This window comes from Gavia stellata, chromosome 1 (genome assembly GCF_030936135.1).
Source record: "Gavia stellata isolate bGavSte3 chromosome 1, bGavSte3.hap2, whole genome shotgun sequence".
Taxonomy (NCBI): domain Eukaryota; kingdom Metazoa; phylum Chordata; class Aves; order Gaviiformes; family Gaviidae; genus Gavia; species Gavia stellata.
This window is the reverse complement of record NC_082594.1, coordinates 92,442,319-92,462,854: the sequence shown is the minus strand read 5'-3', so window position 1 is coordinate 92,462,854 and position 20,536 is coordinate 92,442,319.

The following is a 20,536-nucleotide window of genomic DNA, read 5'->3' as shown; positions in this document are numbered from 1 at the left end:
AAAAGCTGTGTTGATTTGCAATGTTTACGGACCTATTTATTGAACCTTCACAGCTTGAACTATGCCACCGAGCTTGTTGACATTGCTGAGTTTATCTCTTGGTGCTTGTGCAATCTCAGAAGAAAAGTTTAGAGCAAATGAGTTATAACAAACTTGTCACAGTTCATAAAATATGCAGTTAGGACAATGAAGTTGATCTTCTTGTTCATTGACAACAATACATTAGAGAAATCTGAGTAGGCTAACGCAATCTCATCTGGGTAGGTGTGCATGTGTCCTCTGTGATATTAACTTTCAGATTTGACTGTAGCATCTTACAGGCTTTAAAAAGCAACTCATAAACAGAACAAATATTTTCCGTTCATGAGACTGTTTATATTTGAAAACAAAATCTGACCATTTTGCAGCACGAAATAACATGATTACCTTAGTTCCATATAGATCTTATTTTGTGAGGAGTTATATATCAAATGAGCAAACAGGAAATTGAGTCGGAGGCTCATAAATACCATAAAAAAGTCATTCAGCTTTTAACAGTGAGAGCATCCCATGCTCTGTGCGGCTCTCCAGAACATCCTGTCTGCATAACCCCTATTTTTAGCCAATAAAATAAGATATATCTTGCTATATAATCTACTACTATTACTGGATCAATAGTGCACATTATCGTGGTTTCAGACACTTCTCTATGTAACTTGAGCAGAAATAGATCAAAGGTAGTGCAACTGCCTGGCATCTCTGCAAAAGCAACAGAAAACTATGCGCTATTTATTCAACACAAGTAAAATGGATAGTTTAAGAAGTCATGGATTCTTTGTTTCTTTTCTTTTTCTTTTTGAGTTGCAGGGGAAGATGTTTTCCCATGTGAATATTTTCATAGCTAACATTAACTGGGTTAAGATAGTTATTCATTCTCCTTTTAGAACTGTGGGTATGCAGCCAGTTATAAACATCCAAAAGGGAAATCAGATATTAAAAAAAAAAAAAGAAGTTGCAGAATTTTTCCATGTAGTTGAATGGTCTTTGATTGGACTCTTGGTTCCTCTTCAACAATGAATGAATAAAGAGTATGCTTTTCAAATAAAAAGTAATTGCTTATTGATTGTTGAATGCAAATTGTGTTTTAAGGGTACAATAAGGAAAAAAAAAACATAGGAATATGCTGGGGGGGGATATTTGCTTTGCTTAACTATTGCTATGTAATGTAGCCTACTGAATTATCTGGGTAGATTTACTAGGCTCAGATATCTACACAATAGAGAGCAATAAACTCTTTCAGCAAGCAAGTCTAAGCAAGAGATTAACATTGGTTTCTTGTTTCCTCAGCTGCCTGGGCATTAACAGATTAGCCTCCTAACTTAAATGCTTGAATTTGGATAGTGAGGAAGCCCGGGTATATTTATTAGAACCTTTGTATGAATAACTTCAGGGTATCGCCATCTGATTAAAACATGCTTGTGTAAGAAGATACAGAAAATACCAATCAGCTCTCTTAGTTACATACAATTTCTTAACCCTATGGAAAATGAAACATACTTTGGAGAGAGCATTTAAATTAACAAGGATTCATCATCAGAAATCTTAAAGTTAATGGTGTTCTGTATGCATGGGAGGGTCACCTGAAGTCAGTCTGGTGAATTTACAGAAACCACAACTGCTTGAAAATGTCTTAAAATACTTGAATATATTTCATAGGATCGTATCTTTGATAATGATATTTCTTTCTTTATTTACTTCCTATCTCTCAAGCTACTCTCTTCTTGTGCCATTTGTCAACTTGGCCTGTCAATTTTTTTCTCTTACAGTAGTAATATCCTCTGGTCTATTTTCCTTTTTACGTGAGAATTCACCAAGAAGAAAGGCAGACACATGGGCTCTAAGTGTCTTCAGTCTGTGCTGACTCTTGTGCAGTACATTGGACAGTGTTGGATATGTAAAAGTTTCTTAATTTAGCACTTGTCAGACAGTAGGACCAATTTTTGCTGCCTGAAGTTAACTTTTGTGAACAAACTGGAAAGCATTGGGATTAAGGGCAGTATTACATTCTGACTAAAATGTATAACAATCTTATGTAAAAATATGATGTATGTGGGGTGCTTAAGAGTATTTGTGTAACATTGAACAAGATAAGTCTTAAATATAGACAGCCCTGTGAGGTAATTATATAAAAAAAAAAAAGTTATATGTATTTTTCTGTTTACTGGAGTCTGAACAGAATGAAGAACTTTCTACCTTACTTAAGTTTTATTAAGCCCATCTTAAGCAGTCAGTATTTAAATTATCATTAACATATACTTCTCAAATGCACTGTTCAGCTTTGCTCACAATTCAGCCCTGCATTTTCTCATGTACTTGTTGTGTTCAACAACCACTTCTTTTGTAGCAGATGGAGAGTATCCCTTTTAATACTCATCACAGGAATAACTATTCTTACCCAACAAAAGGGAATTTGCTGTAAACATTGCAAGATGTGTTTGACTTCGGTTTGTTTAATAGCTAAATGTAGTGATGATAGATGCAAGCAGAGTTTCAGGGGGAAATGTAGTTTTTGCAGTCTAATCCTCATCCACCAGAGTAGTATGCCCATCCCATGAAATTCAACTGTAAATATTATATTGCATGTTAGAAAGCATCAGTTCAGATAGTCAAGTCATAAATACAAGCACGGTCAGTGCAGAGCTTAGGTGAAAGGCTATAGTGTTGTTACTGAACTAACTTCTTAAAGATCATAATAAAATGGTCAGGCTATCATTTTATCATTCAAAAGTAACAGAGATAGTCAAGGATGTTCCTCAGTACTTTTTCTTTCCTCCCTCTCAAAGCAAATTTTCTGTGTGTACAGAAATGTATTTAAGAAATTCACATCCATTTGAAAACCAAAGTGTACTTTTATGGACCTATTTTAACAGAATAGAGACTAATACTGAAAATGGATTGTTTTAAGGACTTTACTGTTGGTCAAGGGAAAGAAAGAAGCTTTCTGCAATATTTTACTTCTTGTGGATAAAACTTAATCAGCCTAACAGAATCAGGGGAGTATCATTGTCTGCCTGTTTTAGAGGAAGTTATGGGATAAGGGGAAATAAGCAAGTTTCTTGAGGCAAATATACAATAAAATTATCAAAAATAAATAATTAGAGAGAGATTTCTTTAACTACCTCCATGTTATAGAAAGAACAGAAAGGACAAGAAATTTCATAACGAAGTCAATAGTTTCTCTGACTTTTTTGGCAGAGATAACTATGTTCAGGCAAGTTGCTACCATGCCACTTTTATACCATTGTAGTGAATAAAGGCATAAGTTCTGTTTTGTACAGTATTTAAAATATAAATGCTTCAGAGAGAGGTTATTCTTTCTGCTTGTTTTGTGTTGTCTAGATCAGTAGACACAAAGTCCCCTAAGTGTTAGTAGGAAGTGAAAACATTATGAATAATACAACATATAATTTAAAAAAGAATAGCTGTCTCCAAATCCTGGTTCGGATAAATAGATAAGGATAGGATGGGTTATGAAAACTTTACTATAATGTATAAAGTGAGCCTATGATTTTCCAGGGTGGTAACAAGGCAAGGTGGTTGTGAATCTTCTGCCAACATCTCAAGAATCATTTATTTGTTGGATAAGATTATTTTTTTGTGAGGCTTTTTTTTTTCCAGTTTACTCATTAGTTTTTGCTAATCTCTATCTAAATCTTCCTGAGAAACAAAACCAGTATAATGAGATAAGGTCATATGAGAGAAAACAGGGTGGCCATATGTGCCCTTAGATGAAGACATGCTTCTCTTTTTTAAATGGTCTGCTTGAAGTTTTTACATAATTGTGCTATAGCAATTTCATGGGTTTGAGATGTTTATTTTCCTTCATTGCTAAGAACCACAGTCAGTGGAAGATCTCTTGTTAAAGTATTTCAAGATAGAGTCTCGAAGCATGCTATTCTTCATTATAAAAAACTGTTGGTCTCCCTTTTTTTCCACTAGTCTGTCAAAACCTGTTGATTTTGAGAACACAAATGTAAAGCCTCTTTGTTCATTCAGGATTTTGTTCTGAGAAGGTAGTGCTAGGTCACAGGATGCTATGTTTAGAGGCAGGTTTCTGGGTTAATCTCTACATTTATAATATCAGCTAACTTTTTAATATTTTTTTAATACGTGCTTCCTGACTGAAACAAAATAACAAGAAAAGATGTGTACATCAATGAAGAGATAAAAGCCCATGCCTGCTAGGGTGTTTTTTTTTTTAACTGAGGATTTCACAAGACATTCAGAAATGATGAGGATTAAGCAAAATGCCCCTTAGCAGAATTAATTGTGGCCTGGAAAAAGCTGAAGGCACACACATACATACGGAAGAGGGTATGAATTTGTTAGTTGGTATGATTAATGAAGTGTCACCTGTAGACAGGAGTATTGGTAATTACTGAAGGTATGATGCAGCCCCTTAGTCCTGGTCACCGGTGACTTGCAGCACATCCATGGTTAGATTTTCTGTCTTTCTAAGTGATTCAGATAATTCAGATATTATGCTTTTACCATTTACCTAGGCACTACCTGTTATGTATTCATTGGCCCTTCTAGAATCAAAGCTTTAGGAAGAAATATTAATCTGATTAATTCCTTGTTAAAATAGTCTTCGATAGTGCCACTGATCTGACTGTGATCTCCACTGACTTTTTCTTCAGCCTAGGACTCAAGCAAGCTCCAGGTAGCTGCTCTGAAAAGCTATAAATTGGATCGCCATGTTGGTGGCTGGTCCTGCTCTTTCCTCCTCTCTCCCCTTGTCCTTCCTCAGCCCTTTCCCCAACAAGGGCCTGCACTAGCTGGGCAGTGATGTCTGAGGATGCTCCTCAATTGCCAACAAAGTACAGCCAAGTCACTCTGGTCTGTGGTTTGGGACGGGCCTTTGCCACTCTGCACAGCTGAACTGGAGGGGTAAGTGTGGCCATGGCAGACTGAGAACCGCTCAGAAATCCCCTGGAGTCATTTGAATCCTCCTAGCTTTTCCACCGCTGGCCACAAAACTTACTGCTCCTCTGATGTTGGGACTTCTCCAGCAACAAAATTAAATTTTGTGTTAGTGATGTGAAGAAATTACTTTATCCTTCATCTTTGCCAATGGGAAACTAAATCTTGGTTGTACTTCTGAGAACCTTTTGAGTCAGCTTGCGTAGCTCTCATAAAGAATTGAAGACTTCACAGCCATATCAAGTTAGTTTATTTTTTGTGCCTTTTCCTTTGCCTAGCAGGCTGATTTTTCTGAATAGTGAGTTCTCCAACTTACTAGAGTCATATTTTATCATCTTGGTGAAATTTTCACAATCTCAGAGACAGCTTTACTGCATAACCAATTCAAGCCCCTGTTAGTGTGCTGCATTGCACTTAGCTGTAGATGTGTCTGTGACGAAAGGAGATCCAAGGAACAATGTCCTCAAAGTTGTCATTAAGATCACTATGGGGTCCATTTGCAATAGTGGGACAGTGCAGTCCCTGGAACATTTACATTTAAATTCTTAAGTATTTATGAAGTGCAGCTGGCAAAATTTTGTAACATTTTTTACTGGAGTGATGTAACTTGAAATTTAGTCCTGAGAAATTCTAAGCAAGCTTTTCATGGTCAAACAACTGAATTTGGCTAGATTTCTAGCTTGTTTTCTGCTTCAGCTGGATTTATAAAATTGATTCCCATTTTTTGAATTATAGCAAAAGGAATCAGGGAGAGAAATACCATTTGAGGTAAACCCCCTGTTGTGATCATTTGAATTATTAAAATACTTGTGAAGGATTGGTATTGACAAGTAGTAAATTCCATCTCCTCTTAACAACACAGTAGATGTTCTGGTGATTTTAGTAAGAGTTGTCAATTTATCTGATGTATTTTATAGAAGCAGTAGGAGTATTTTAAAAAACGGTAAAACATTTTTTGGTTATAAGAGGTTTTTTCCACCATTCTTTGGAAATTAAGAAAAGATAATTTACTGTCAGATTTAAGAAGAAAAATGAATACAATTTATAGAGTTTTAGTAGCATGGCAAAATTGTGTCATGAACACAGATTAACAGCAAACACAGATTAACAGCACAGCATCAGAAAGTGATGCTTCCTCTCAAGTTAGCTCTCCTGAGACCTACCTGGAGCGCAGTCTCCGGTCTCTGCTTTTGGGATTCCCCATAGGCACAGAAGTACTTAAGCGAGTCCAGAGCAGGGCTGCCAGGATGGTTGGGGTCTGGAGCACATGGCATGGAGGAGCTGGGTTTATTCACCTTTCAGAATAAGGCTGGGTGAGAAGGATGGTCATCTACAACTACCTGGCTGGGGGTTTGTAGAGAGGAGGGAGCCAGATGCTTCTTAGAGGTGAACAGCAATAGGGCAAGAGGCAAGGGATGTGAGTTGGAACAAGTGAAATTCAGGTCAAGTATAAGGAAAACTTGTTCTCGGTTGTTGGTTGCTGGAACGGATTGTACAAAGACATTGTGGGATCTCCATTGCTGGAGACAGTCAAAACCCAGTTGAACATAGCACTGAACAATCTGCTCTTGCTGATCCTCCTCTGGCTGTGGGGCTTGGACAAGGGGACCTCAGGAGGTCCCTTCCAGCCTCAACTGTTCTGCAGTTCTAGCTACAGTGTTCATATTAAGACTTTAACATCGCACAGTACTTCTTGTTAAAATATAACTTGGGGTTTTTTTGATGAATGCAGATTCTTAGAGCAAAAAATATGTCTTTTTAGGAATTGGATGTATTCCCAGACTGAGTGAAGAAAATTGTGACAGAAAAATCAGTCTGAAAATCAAATAGCTCTGGCTAAATCCTCTTATGATGCTTTCATGCTTATTAATTGTTATTTTTATTTAAAGAAGTTGATGACATTTGAGTCCAAGACAAATTTTGAAGCACAATTTTCCAGAGATGAGGAAGAAAAGATAAATAATTTTTCAAATTCTGTGATTGCCTACTATTGCCAATTTGCACAGGTAGCAAAATCAGTTTAAATTTCATCAGACTGTAAAGAACATAAGGCTGAGTGTGTGTCACTGTGCAGGAAATCTTTATGTACAAGGGCAGACATCATTGATCTGTATTATGTTGAACCTTTGAAGCTTAACCCAGACCAGTGTCCTGAGCAGAGCAAAATGCAAACATTTTGTAAGAGAAATGCTTTGAAAGAAATTTGTTACCAAATTCTTCAGCTTTTAATTTTAGTTTCTTAGCACCTGGTCCTTAGTCTACCTAATTGCATTATAATGGCTTTATACTGCACCAGATGCTAAAGGGATAACATTTTTCTTTCCTGGATAGCAATGCAGTCTCTATGTTTGGAATTCTGTTTTGTGGTTGTCTCTGTGTTAAGCTATGCTACAAGCAAACTGCAGGTACTGGATTTTGATTTTATATTAAATAAAACCAAATCCTTTTTAACCTCCTTGAGAAATAGAAATAAAAGAGCTCTCTAATTGACAGAATTTTGTTGGTGACTTAATTTATAAGTATTTCAACCTTTGTTCTGAGAGCAAAAATAATGATTTATGTCCTATCATTACTAGTGTGTGCTATAATGCAAACTTGTTTCCTTTCCTATTTATCAGTCTTTATTAAGTTGCTCTTTCTAGATGCATGCCTAAACCTATGCAGTGGTCTAATTTGTTATGTTGCATGGAATAAAGTGTTATGAGAAGGAAGCAATCTGTCTATGGCTAATTGCAGGGACAATCATAACTCATGGAGGCTATGATCAGATTATGAATTTCCTCAGCCCTCCTTGCCAGGATCTTATTTAAAAGAAAAAAGAAAAAAATAAAACCAGAAAAAATATGAAAAAATAGTTAAGAGTGTGGTTGCACTTTCAGTCAGTGCAGATTTACCATTATTGAAGAAGGCTTCTTCCTTTCATATGTGATTGTTCTATATACCCTGTTTGGGAACAAAGTAACATCATAGCAGCTCACTTTAAAAACTTGAAAGAAATCTCTAAATCTGAAAATGGATAACTAATTTTTACTAAATTGAATTCTTAAATTAATAATCACCTGCTATTAAAATAATATCAGTAGGTAGCATCTCAGCCATCTTAATTATAAGTTATTACACACATCATGCAAAATGTAATTTATTAATAGTTGTATTGCTTTCTTTTGTGTAGAAATAATGCACTAGAATAATTTATAATTACATTTAAGATGTATCTGACCTTATTACAAGGAAAAAAATAATAAATGCTACTACTGAAATATTTTTGTCTGTTCACTGATACGCTAATTTGGGGCTATCAACCTTAATATCACATAGAATTTTAACTCATTCTTGTAACCCTAACTTCAAAACCTATCAAAGGGCATCATGTATTTCTGAAAAATGATTTTATATGTTTTTCTTTGAAAATAACTGCTGACTAAAGAGAATGTGTTTTGCTTCTGAGACTAGCGGGCATTAAAAGCACATTGGACATTCACAGAATAAATTTTCTGGTAGTGCCTGAACCCTTTAGCAAGCACCAGAGCTGATAGGAGTGGAGAGCAAAGAGGGTGGACTTTGTGCTTAAATTAGGGAAATGGAGCTTCAGATTAAGACATCCAAATGTAAGCATTTTCTCTTCCACTGCCATCAATGGAGATCTTGGACCAGATTCAGTTGCACACACCTAGGTACTTAGCATTGTTCTAAGCACAGTGACATGTGCTGCCGGGCCCCAGCTGCTGTTGCAGGAGGGCGAGACTTGTGTGCCCTGTGTTCTATCTGTGAACCCCACAGAAGTGTCATTGGTCACCACAGAGCACCAGCTGTCTGCATGTAGGCAACAGAAAACCAATGTGAAGAAATGCAGGTTCTGAAGCCTGGAGAGCAGCCTTAAAACAGGCACTTAGTGGCTGTTCAGCTCCCTTCGGACTCAGCAGATGCTGCTGCTGGGATCTTGGTTCAGTCGCCAGCACTGACAGAGTCATTACATGCTATTTGATATGCTGTAGTGTCTCCTGTTTGGCCTCTAAATGCTCATGCAGAAAAGCATGTCACTGACAGGTCCTCTCTTATATAGAATCATAGAACCGTTTAGGTTGGAGAAGACCTTTAAGATCATCAAGTCCAACCGTTAACATAGCACTGCCAAGTCCACCACTAAACCATGTCCCTAAGCACCACAGCTACAGGTCTTTTAAATACCTCCAGGGATGGTGACTCAACCACTTCCCTGAGCAGCCTGTTCCAATGCTTAATAACCCTTTCGGTGAAGAAATTTTTCATAATATCTACCAATGCTGTGAGCCCTTCTGAGACATCTCCCATGCATTAAGTCCTTGTGTGGGAGAAAACACTGTAGCCTCATAATCTTCATCATCTCTAATGAGATTTTAGATTCTTATTTCCAAGATGGACACCTAAATTAAGGTTCTAATTTAAAACTCAGTCTCACTTCTCAAGGTGGTTTTTTTCAGTTTTGAAAAGAAATGTTTTTCACTGTGTTTGTTTTTATGTGTGTAGAAAACTGTATTGCACATTTTCAGATATAATTTACGGTAGTGTTTTCTATTTCTCAGTTTGCAAGTCAAAAATGAGAAGGGAGAAGAGAGGAATAAGGGCAAGGAAAGGGCAAGTGAACAAGAAAAATTACATAAATCTTTTCATGAGTTTCAGGGGGGGAAAAAATCCCTGAATAGCTATAAACTTTTCATTACCTGTGAAGCACAAATAATTTCAATATGCCTTATGTCTTATGTTTTCTTCTGATCAGCAAAACAGTTTAATTATCATTTCTCCCCACAAAGTGACTAGCCTACAGTTAAATGCTATGAATAGCCCTCATCCCTCATGAATGAGAATTCCCTTCTGCTATTAGTAACTGTCAACATGCATGATTGTTTCTGCACTAAAAATCTTGGTAGAGTTCCTCATTAATTAGTTTGTGTACAAACATGACTACCTCTGCCAGTGGGAATAATGGGATGTCATTACAGGTAAAGCCAGAGAAGATCTGACTAAAGTAAATGAATCTTCACTACAGTCTCACCATATGACCTTTATCAGCATCTCAAGCTTCATTACACACACAAGGTTGTTGCCCCAGATTTGCAGTGGTAACTTCAGATGCTTACTTTTTAGTTATGTAGATATTCAGTTCATTATCTTCTACTTGGATTCTACTTTTCACCAGAATTTATTCTACATGTTTCAAAAGTTGCTTTGCATACCCAAGGAGTGAGGAGTCACAATGGTATATAAATATGTATGATAGTGTGGATAGTCTTTCTAAATTTCAAGTGTCCAAACAGTGTAATAACCAGTGGATTTTTCATAATTGGTTTTTAAATTTGGTAGATCCCATGCCTTTTCTTTATGTGGACTCTGATAGTCTTTCTCCTTGATGAAATACAAAAGAGAAAGAAAACTATTTCCTTCAGGAAAAGTAAATAGTTTTACTGGGACAAGTGTCAGTGTAATGTCATGGTTCTTATGTCAGTATTTCCTCCAAGTAATGGGTGCCTATCATTGCCATTTAAAAGATTACCTTGATAACCCAAAGAAGAAGTTGTCTGATAGGTTTTGGCTGAGCTGTATTAAGTTTTAAGAGTCAGCAAGAAATTAGATCCTGCTCAGACCTGAGAGTGCTTGTTCCTATGTGATTTTTCAAAGAGTCACTTTCCACTCGGATTGCAAGACAGCTGACATCCCCACCATGTCACCTGAGAAGCCTTTGGTTTCTGGATGTTTTTATGTTAGCAGGATACCATGTGTTGTTTCACTGATGATAGTCCTCAAATAATTGTTTTAACTGAGTTTTTCCTGTATGAGATGGAGGAAGATGTGAGCGTCAGCCTGACTCCTAATTTGACCTTTCTTTGGATCTGGACCTTCGGAGCCTGGTCCTATGACATCCACTTTTTTGTCTGCAGATAAGTTAGGAGTAAAATTGTCAGTGTCTTGTTGACCACAGAGTGATTGGTCAGTATGAGTTACTTCCCGACTTCTCTTTGTGTAGTAGGTGTCTGCAGCATGATACATGTGGCTTCCAGTGACCTGCCTACACACAGTGTGCTAATTCTTTTGTTTATCTCCATTGCAATAATACTTGCATTAGGCAGGGATTCACATAGGTGCTTGTCCTAATTAAATTCAACGTTAGAATACCAAAGTATCCCAGAACAAATCCCAAACAGATTGAGGCAGATGAACTATGTATGGGAATCTCCAGATTGTTCCAAATTCCCAGTCAGGCATATTTAACATCCTTAAGTACAGCTCAGTGGGAGAGTGGGGGTGGCAATTCACACCAAAGCAAAGGAATATAATAGGACATGTACTACTAAAAAGAAAAGGTCATGTTGGGGTGGGGGAGAGGTTCTTGTTTGGTTTGAATATGTAGGGGTTTTTTGGTGGGTTTTGTTTTGTGGTTTTTTTGTGCAGCTGTAAGGGAAAGGGGAACATTAGGGTGTATGAGGTTTGTCGCAGTAGTAGGAGGGGTCTGCTCTTTCCTCTTCTGGAAGGGATGAAGGCAAATTGCTGCTTCTGAGCAGCAACGGAATAGCATTGCTGAACTGACATCCCTGGTTACTTGAGCCTGAGCTTCAGGTATCCCTGCACTGATTAACTTATCCCCCTGAAAAAAGCAACCAAAATGTGCAGACAAGGAGGCTGCTGGGAGTTCTGGAGAAGTAACTGTGACATAGTGGTTGCAGAGTGAGTCGTATCGCCCTTCTGCCATAGAATTACAGCAATGCTGCGCATGCTCCAGGACAAGATCCAGCAGTGCTGTGATCCTCCTGGTGATGCTACACCCATAGGGATGCCACACTGTGTACCATGCTGAACTTGATAGTGCTACTGAAAGTGTCAGGGGATGCAAAGAAGATTAGAGCCCCGCAGGACCTTGCCAGGATATTTGTGCTGGTGGTCAAGAAGACCCCAGAGGTCTGGGATCACAAACATCTTCTTTATCTTTAATTCTAGAGCAAGAGTTTGAAATCTACTAATCATTCCTAGAAAAGGCTAACGGGCAATATTTAGTGGGAAGGCTCTTCTGTTAAACTATATAGCTGTACATATTTCCATTTGTGATTTTTCCCCTGTGGGTTTTTCTTCATTCTAGCATTACTAAGCTGGTATGGCAAAATTGGTCCTCTATCAAGACTCCATGTAAGAACTGTGTATTTTGGATTATGCACTCCTGTTCAAAAGTGCCATGAGAAACTCAGTAAAAACATCCTGCTCTTTTCAATGGAGTTTTTGCATCAGGCTCTCAGCATGCTTTAAGCTTCAGTTCCATATCAGTAACAAGAAAGAACACATACTTTGATTTTATCCTCTCTCATTAGCTTCTTTTTTTGATTATGTGGACATTGTAAAGAGGAGCTGTGAAAAGTTATGGTCTTTTGCTGGACTGGTTATTTCTTTTACTGAAGGCTTGGTTGCAATGTTTAAAAATTTATAATTTCATTAATAACAAGCTATTTTATTTTAACATCTCAAATTGTCATTGCTTAGCTATTGAATTTGATGGATTTACATGTAAATGCATTTTCATTCTAGAGTTGTATTCAACTGCTTTATATAAGAAGCTTTGCCATGTCAAATAATCCTTTCAGTTTTTGAAGAAATATCAATCAAAATGGGTTAGCAGCTTTTCAACAACATTTTGGAGAAATGTGAACTCACCAATTCTTTTGCTCAAATTGTTATTTCATTATGGGAAATTTTCCATTTCAGAAAAACTTGTTAAGGTGTTCCATTTTGTTATTTTCAAAACACCATGGTTGTCTGGGTATTTTTCCCTTCAGGTTTTGGAATCATCGTAGTAAATATTTCCATAAACTCAGAAATCTAAAAAAAAAATTTCAATTAGAAAAAAGAATAAAATTACAGCCCACATTTTGCCCTCATTTGGGAAGAAACAAAGACTCTTACAAATTACATAGTAGGGGAAATCAGATTCTCTTTCCTACCTAACTGATATTAATTTGTTGGTACCTCTCTTTTTTTTCAGTTGCATATACAAGTTTTCTCCTTTTCTATCTCATCTTATTTTTCTGTCAGCAGTTACCCTTAGTGCTTTTGTTTGTTTAGAAACGTGCCTACTCTATTAGTGTGATTCCTCAAGAGGTTTTGTGAAATAATATTAAAAGATACAGTACTGCAACCTTGTGAAAAGGTGTATTTACTGTTTGTCAATTGGATTACACAAGCAATATCTGGGTAATACAAAGAACTTGATGCCTGAGCAGTTGAGCTTCTCGGCTTGCCTATAAGGAGTTAAGAAAGTGAAGCACTTTTATGCAGATTGTAAATTGGCAGTTGCTAATTTTCTTGTCTTCACCAGTTGATGTAGTATCAATTAGCAAATATAGGTTTTAATGCTGACTTTAATATTCATGATTCTTAATTGCCTTTGTTAATTGAGAAGAAAAACTCTAGTGTGCAATGCTTGACAGGTAAGAATTATTATCTACTGCTTGTGTTGGCAATTGTCCAGAGAAAAGTAGGTTACTGATACACAAATATGTGCAAAGATCTTGCCCACAGATCTGTTCTTTTGGCCTTGAGTTTCCCTGCTCTTGATAGACCATCTAAATAACAGAACAGCTGATGGTTCAGGTAGAACACCTGAATAACCTGTTTTGAGGAATCAGGTATGCAGGTTCATTTACAATAGGGAGCAGGTAAAAAAGAGAGGTATTTTTAGAAACTGCATATGTACAGTTATTTTAAATAATTACAAGAGTTGAAGAAATGAATGAGACTAAAACCAAAGGAGACAGTGTTACTCATGGTAAAACTTATCTGGTCAAATGTCATTAAAATTTTTTTTCCAAATATGTCAAGTTTGATTTGTGTATATGTTTGTCTTTGGACTGTACGTTTCAATCCCTGAAATACATCTTATGCTCAGGTGTTTCAATTTTTTATGCTGTCCATACAGCTTGGCTATATTATACTTTCTTTATGATGTTATAAAATTGGCCTTGTTTGAAATAGCCTCACAAATACTAAACTATTTTCATTTAAACATTTTCAAAGGCCATTTTTTATTTTAAACCAGCTGGAATTATTGCTTTTATATAGCTTTAAATAAGTAAATAGGGATGACTTTAAAGACTACGAAAGAAAGAATCTGCCTTAAAAAAAAAAATCAGAAACACTTGAGTGCCAGCTGCAAAAGTGACTTAGAAGGATGTGCTCACTAAAACTAAATGAAGTTTGTGTTTGCTTTTCAGAGAGACTTAAGATCTAGGTTTATTTAAATGCTTTCAAAATTTTGGCTCAGCACAATAATGCTAAAAACTAAGGAAAAGAATCATATAGCAGGTCTAGTAAGGCATGATTAATGCTTTTAATGAGAAATGCTTATAAATGAGGATTCCGGTCATTATTTATATTCAAAGGATAGGTTCTTAACTGGAAAAGGTGGTCATTCTGTGTTCTGTTAGGAACAAAAATGGCTTGGTTTTTTTTTAATGTTAATTAAAATGTTAATTTTTCATGAGACCTGTAAAATAAATTGAACTGGAAGTGGCTTATACAGGAAATGAGACTTATCCGTTAATTTTATTGTCTAAGTTTTGCCATCTTGACTGATAAAAGCAAGTCTCACTTATAACTTCCCTTTTGCCTCTCTCAGGGTTAGCCTGTAGAAATTACACCAGCATTGTGTGGCATGAGCCATAAAGGGCTGCTCTGCACCAGATGGATTTCAGAGAGATAACGGAAGCAATATTGTCCCCAGCTTGGCGGCTGTTGCATGGGCTAAGCTGACCAGCTGTACACTGTGGGCTTCTGTGGAGGATATTGGAGCAGTAATCTCATGCTTTGTAGGGTTCATGGACTGTTGTGAGAGATGGAGAAAAGCTTCCTTCTCTGCTCTCGCACAGCAACTTTTTATACGGTGCGGATAGCCACGGCATTGGTTGGGACTGCCCCTTTAGTTGAAGTTTTTTTGTTGTAGCACTTCTTACTCTTTTATGGTTGTACAGCAATTCTACTCTGTTCTCACACTGGAACAGTTTAAAGCATCCAGAACCAGGGATTGTTTGGAACAAAGCAGAAAATAACACAGGCTGATTAATAGAAAGTTGAATAGCAGCAGGAATGGATGCTTTCCCACAGGCTCTCCAAATGTAACTGTGATCGGATTGCTGGTAGCAATAGCCCAATTATGAAAGGGCTACCTGTCCATCAGTGCTGAAAGGACGTTTGGAAAGAGCAAAGGTCATGGCTGCTCCTTCTGACATATCAGTGACTGCATTTGCATAATAACTCAGTCAATCTAAAGATCCTGTATTAGGAAAATGTCGGGGGGGGGGGAGGGGGGAGAAATTGAGTTTAGGCATAGCATAATGTTTCTAGTAGTGCCAAAATACAGAAAGGTTGGAAGGTAGAACAATACTTACGAGCCTGAAGCTATATATCAAGCTTAGAGTTTCTTATGGTTAGAATATTTTTATTGGAATTGTTTTGTTTTGTTGATGCATGACTATATACTATTCCTTGTCAAAGATCACCTATTGTGTCAATGATAATCTAGTGTGAAATGATATATCTGCCTAGGGAGATTATGGTTGTACTTCTAGTGGAAGATTGCCCTGTGTATGTAGAAATATCAGATTGCCAGCTCTACACTGTACGCATTCACAGCTGGTTACAGTGGTTTGGATCATCAGTAATTGGAAATGTGTCACTGCTACAAAAATGGGATATCAAGGGCATCGTAGTATCAGGCTTACCTGGAAACACTTCAGCCTTTGAAAATACGCCTGTCTTCACCACCTTAAGAATTTCTGTATATCCTAAATTCTTCCAAAATCAGTGTTGTTTTGTCCTTTTCCAGTGTAAGAATCTAATGAGTACATAAAAAAATAACCCCAGCATCCCTCACAGAATTATTGTCTGAAATCTGCCGAACTTTTTATTTATGGAGGAGAGAAATTACTGTTGGATTAATGTACTAAGAATTCAGATATTCTGGTTCATGGAGATAACCCAATTGTGTTTGGTGTATTGGTAAAGGGTTTTGTATTTATTAATATTGTTTTCTGGCAGATTACAAATCAGAGACAATTTTCTTTCCTTTGCACCATTCAGTCATGCCCAGAATGTCGAGCTGAAAACTGTTAAAAACGGATACCTGTGCATTTCAAAATCTCCACCACTGATTCTGGTAGACCATGACTGCTTCATCTAAACCTTTCTTTAGGGTACAGATTTTTAACAATACACTGGCTGTGTAACGATACTTGGTACACTTGGAAGTATCTTATTAGAGATAATTCTTCACTTGATACTTATTTTAATTGAAAGTCAGTGATACCTGAAGGGATATATTTTTATATGGTAGTGAGCACATAGTTAAAATTGTAAGAGAGAAGTTTTACAATACTTTTTAAAAATGGTTCTTAGTTTCTGAAGGGTTCTATGAATCCCCTTAAGACCTTCAATATGTTCGACTTTGTATATTGTTGATCGTATGATTAAACTGAAATTATTATGGCTCTTTTAATGCTTGCTGCTTCTATGAGCTTTGAATTGAAGTGATCACATTACAATTATTTTACCTGTAAAATACACATGAAGTCTCAAGTTACTTTAGCAGAAATCAAGAGGTGGCATTTCTTCTAAACTCTAAAAGTCAAGTCTTGTTGGTAGTTTGTTACCAGTTTCATCCTTGCAACTTCGTGTCTTGGCAAGATGTGATGACTTATGGTTGTTATAGTTGTCAGTTCGGTATTAGAGCAGAACAGCTTCACAAATGTCCTATTAACCTATCTCATAACCCAGTGCCAAAACATTTTCATCATCTAGTCTATTCCAACACGTTAATATAGCTAAAGATTTATCGTTTTATTACTCAGTGCACAAAAGTCAAATGAATTCCTTGATATCAGAATTAATTTCCCAGAAATTGTTACCCAAATCATCTCTTCCGATTTCTGTTCTGCCTACTAACAAGAGCTTCTAACTAGCTACATTTTGGAAGGGCCTTCTTCCTTTTTATTGACTTATGTACAATTGCCAGTAGCCTTTCTGTGGTCAATAATATATGTTTTAATCTAATGGCATATTAAAAGTTTAATGGTTTTCCATGGGTCTCTTTTGGGGAATTATTCTTATTTGATTGTACTATTTCTATAATATTACAGTCTTAAAGAGAAGTAGAGCTAGTCTTTCTTCCCATAGGCAAATGCATATAAAAGTTAGAGAAGTGACTCATTGGTTCAGTTTAATGCTTAGTTTTCAACAAAAAATTAAATAAACCATGTGGTGAGGCATAAAGTTATTCCTGTTTGTAACTGCTGGTTGCTATTTCATTTGGAATTAAGACAGACAAGTTTATACTAGAGCTGCTAATTAAAAAATAGTCATGAATGTAGAACAGAGATAAGTAATAAGATGTCCTAGAAGCTGATTAGATTTAAAGGTGACCTTAAATGGTCAGGTAGCATAGGCAGATTCTTTTATTTGGATACACATTTGCTTTTGTCTTCTCCCCCCACCCCCAAACATTGAGTAATTAAGAGCATGCATATAGAAGAAATTTCAATGATGATTTAAATAATTTAGTATTGCTTGTAAGCCACTGTGCTTCTAGTTTATGAGATTGAATTGAATTGCTAAAATAATGTAACATGCACTGATACTAAAAGTACATCTATTATTGCTGTTCACAATGCAGTTACAGTCAAAGTAGAAATTACTCTATAGTTTCTAAAGGCAGAAATAGTTAACTGCGTATACTCTATAATGGTTCACTGTTTTACAAACATCAACTGGAACACTGATATTTTTCTTATTTAAGTAGTAATGTTTCTGAATACTTGTATTTCTTTTTTTAAGGTAGCTGAATCATGTTACAATGCATACATTAATATAAATAGGGATTCTTTTATTTATAGTATAGAGTACAGGATAGATATAGTATGAAAGGGCATGAATTAATAAATTCAGATTGGGAAAATCCCACAAAAGAGAAGTCTCATAAGAATTTGGGTACAGGGATGGTCAGAATGTAAATTATTTATCTTACAAAAAAATTATTACAATTTATACTTTATTCATTGCTCATTAGAACAGAGCTAAGGATTTCCAGAACTTTATTTGAAAACTGAGAGGGATTTCCACTTTGTGTGGACTTTCTGGTAGCTCACCCAGCTTCACTTCTCAGCTTTGCCTCATCTGAACCAGTCTCGTGCCTTAGCCTGGTCTAGCCAATTCGGACCATTACATCTTAGGAAAAACAAGTATTTATTCAGCCAGAGTGAGAGACAGACGGGTTCTGTTGCCCAAAGCTTAAGGATTTCCTGAGGGACAGGGATGGCTGAGGTTCAGGTGCCTGCTCAAAAGCACTAAAAGTACAGCCTTGAAGGTTCTATCCTCAAGCACAGAATTATCTTCTCTTAATAGAAACGCTGTCAAAACCAGCTAGCCCCAGAGCATTTCTGTGAGTGAGTAAATCATCATGTTCTGACATGCAAACATCAAAACTGTGGGCATAAGTTTCTAATTGGCTCTAGACAGGGATCACAGTGAATCAGCAATTAAACACAAGCTGTCAGTGCAGTCCTGTTGGTTGAAAGTGTAATCCCCACGTGTACAGATGGAGAAATTGTCAGAAGAGGCTGAGAGATGTCTGCTGCTGTGAATAACAAGGATGAGGGAAATCACCCATCATCTGGTCTGCCAGTACATCTTGTGTAGGTCGCTGGTGAGACTGGCATGGAGCACATGCTGCCTGTCAGGTTTCCAAGGGACATTAGAGAAGGCAAGTGACAAAAAAATGAACTGAAGAAATGACTTCAGATGAGGTCTCTGGTTACTTTTATTTCAACAGAGGAGGAGGCCTGGATAGATTATACAACAGTGAGGGAGAAGATTCTGGACAATAATTGGGTTTTCCCTTTAAAAAAGATATGCGTAAAAGGAAGGATGGAAATGAATTTTAAACATTGGATCTGTAAATAAAGCTTTTTAAAAAATTATTCCTTAACAACAAAGATAATTAACCACTGAAACAAATGACAAAGAGATGTTTTATATTTTACCCTTTTCATTGTTTTCAAATCAATAACAAAACCTTTCTGAATGTTATCTTTTAGCCAAACATGAATTATTTGGCTCACTTTATGGATAAGTAGGTGAGATTTAATGATCTGTGTGCAGGTTGTATTGAATGATTGAATGGTCCCATCTGGCTTTAAGCTCTAAATCCACTTGATGAGTGAATTACATTAATATCCACAGGCCTTTATGAAGTTGAATGTTGGTTCTCTTCAAAAGAGCTATGAAAGTTTCTGTCGGGGGGGAAAACCCCACCTTCTCATCCCTGTTTCACCCCTCTTCGAGGTAACTTCAGTTTCTAATATTAACCTTAACAGAGCTCCTTGTGCTGTTGGTTGGAGGATATTACCAGATTAGTGTCAGAGTCTCATTCCTTTTCTTACGTTGATAATTACCCTTTCACCTAGGTTAGTTATATGGTACTTCCCATTTTTAAGGTGTTATTTACAAAACTATGCCAAACAAGCTAACACTTTCTAGACTGTTTGGCTACTTTAGGCTGATCACTTTTGCTTGCTTATTTTGAAGCTTCATCTAAAATGTCTGAGCTATTTCCCAGAACAAGATGATGAAGAAAGATTTATTTGTTTCTCCCCTCCCTTTCTCCCTGGTGACAAAATGTCTTCCGAATGAAAAGTGCCAGTGCTCCCTGAGAAAAAGCAGCACTTTGGAGAAAATGTTTCAAGTTGAAAGTCTGCATCTGCTCAGTCAAGATTTGTTAGTATTTGTCAATGATTTTCTCTGCAGTTTGTGACTGGCCCAAATGTGCTTCAGTCTGGGGCTGCAGGGATCTGGCCATGCTTTCCTTGCTGCTTTTCTGTAGCAGCAGGTGCTGCTGTGGCATTGCAGCTCAACAGAAAATGAGGGTTTCTCCCCATAACTTCCTCAGCAGCAGTCTTTGCAATGAGTGGAGCAACAGCTGCTTTGGTGAAAAAGAGACTTGTAAGATGTGGGATGAGATGCAAGCTGGAGTTGGTGGCTAGTGGGGAAGGAAAAGTGGATCAAGCATAGATGATGCTCCCCAAAGCACAGCCCTTCCTTTCCAGTAAAGCGGGATCCTGCAGAGAAAAGGTATGAATTAGTACTGTGCAGTCCACTTCATTTTTGATGCATCTTTACTTTTTCATGTCTTAATGCTAAATCCTGCTTCAATGCAACCTTTACAACTAATATCTAGCGATGGTATCTAAGGTATGTTCTACATGTTCTAGCAGGTGGTGGCAGGGGTTGGTAGCACTGGTGGGGGGAAGAGTGGTGGGTTCTGCCAGTTCACTGAAACAAGAAGGTGGTCGCTAGCTCTGACCCTGTCTGCCCCTGACAGGGCATCTTGAGAAACAAGGGTTAAAAGTAAGAAAGAAAAATGTAGAGAAGATACTTTGTAACAACTGCACCGGGTACTTAGACATATTAGATATAAAGACTGTCTCCACTGACTCTCTGCTGATAAAGATTGTCTTCACTGACTCTCTGCTAACTAGCAATAATGATTAGCACAAGGACGAATCGTAGA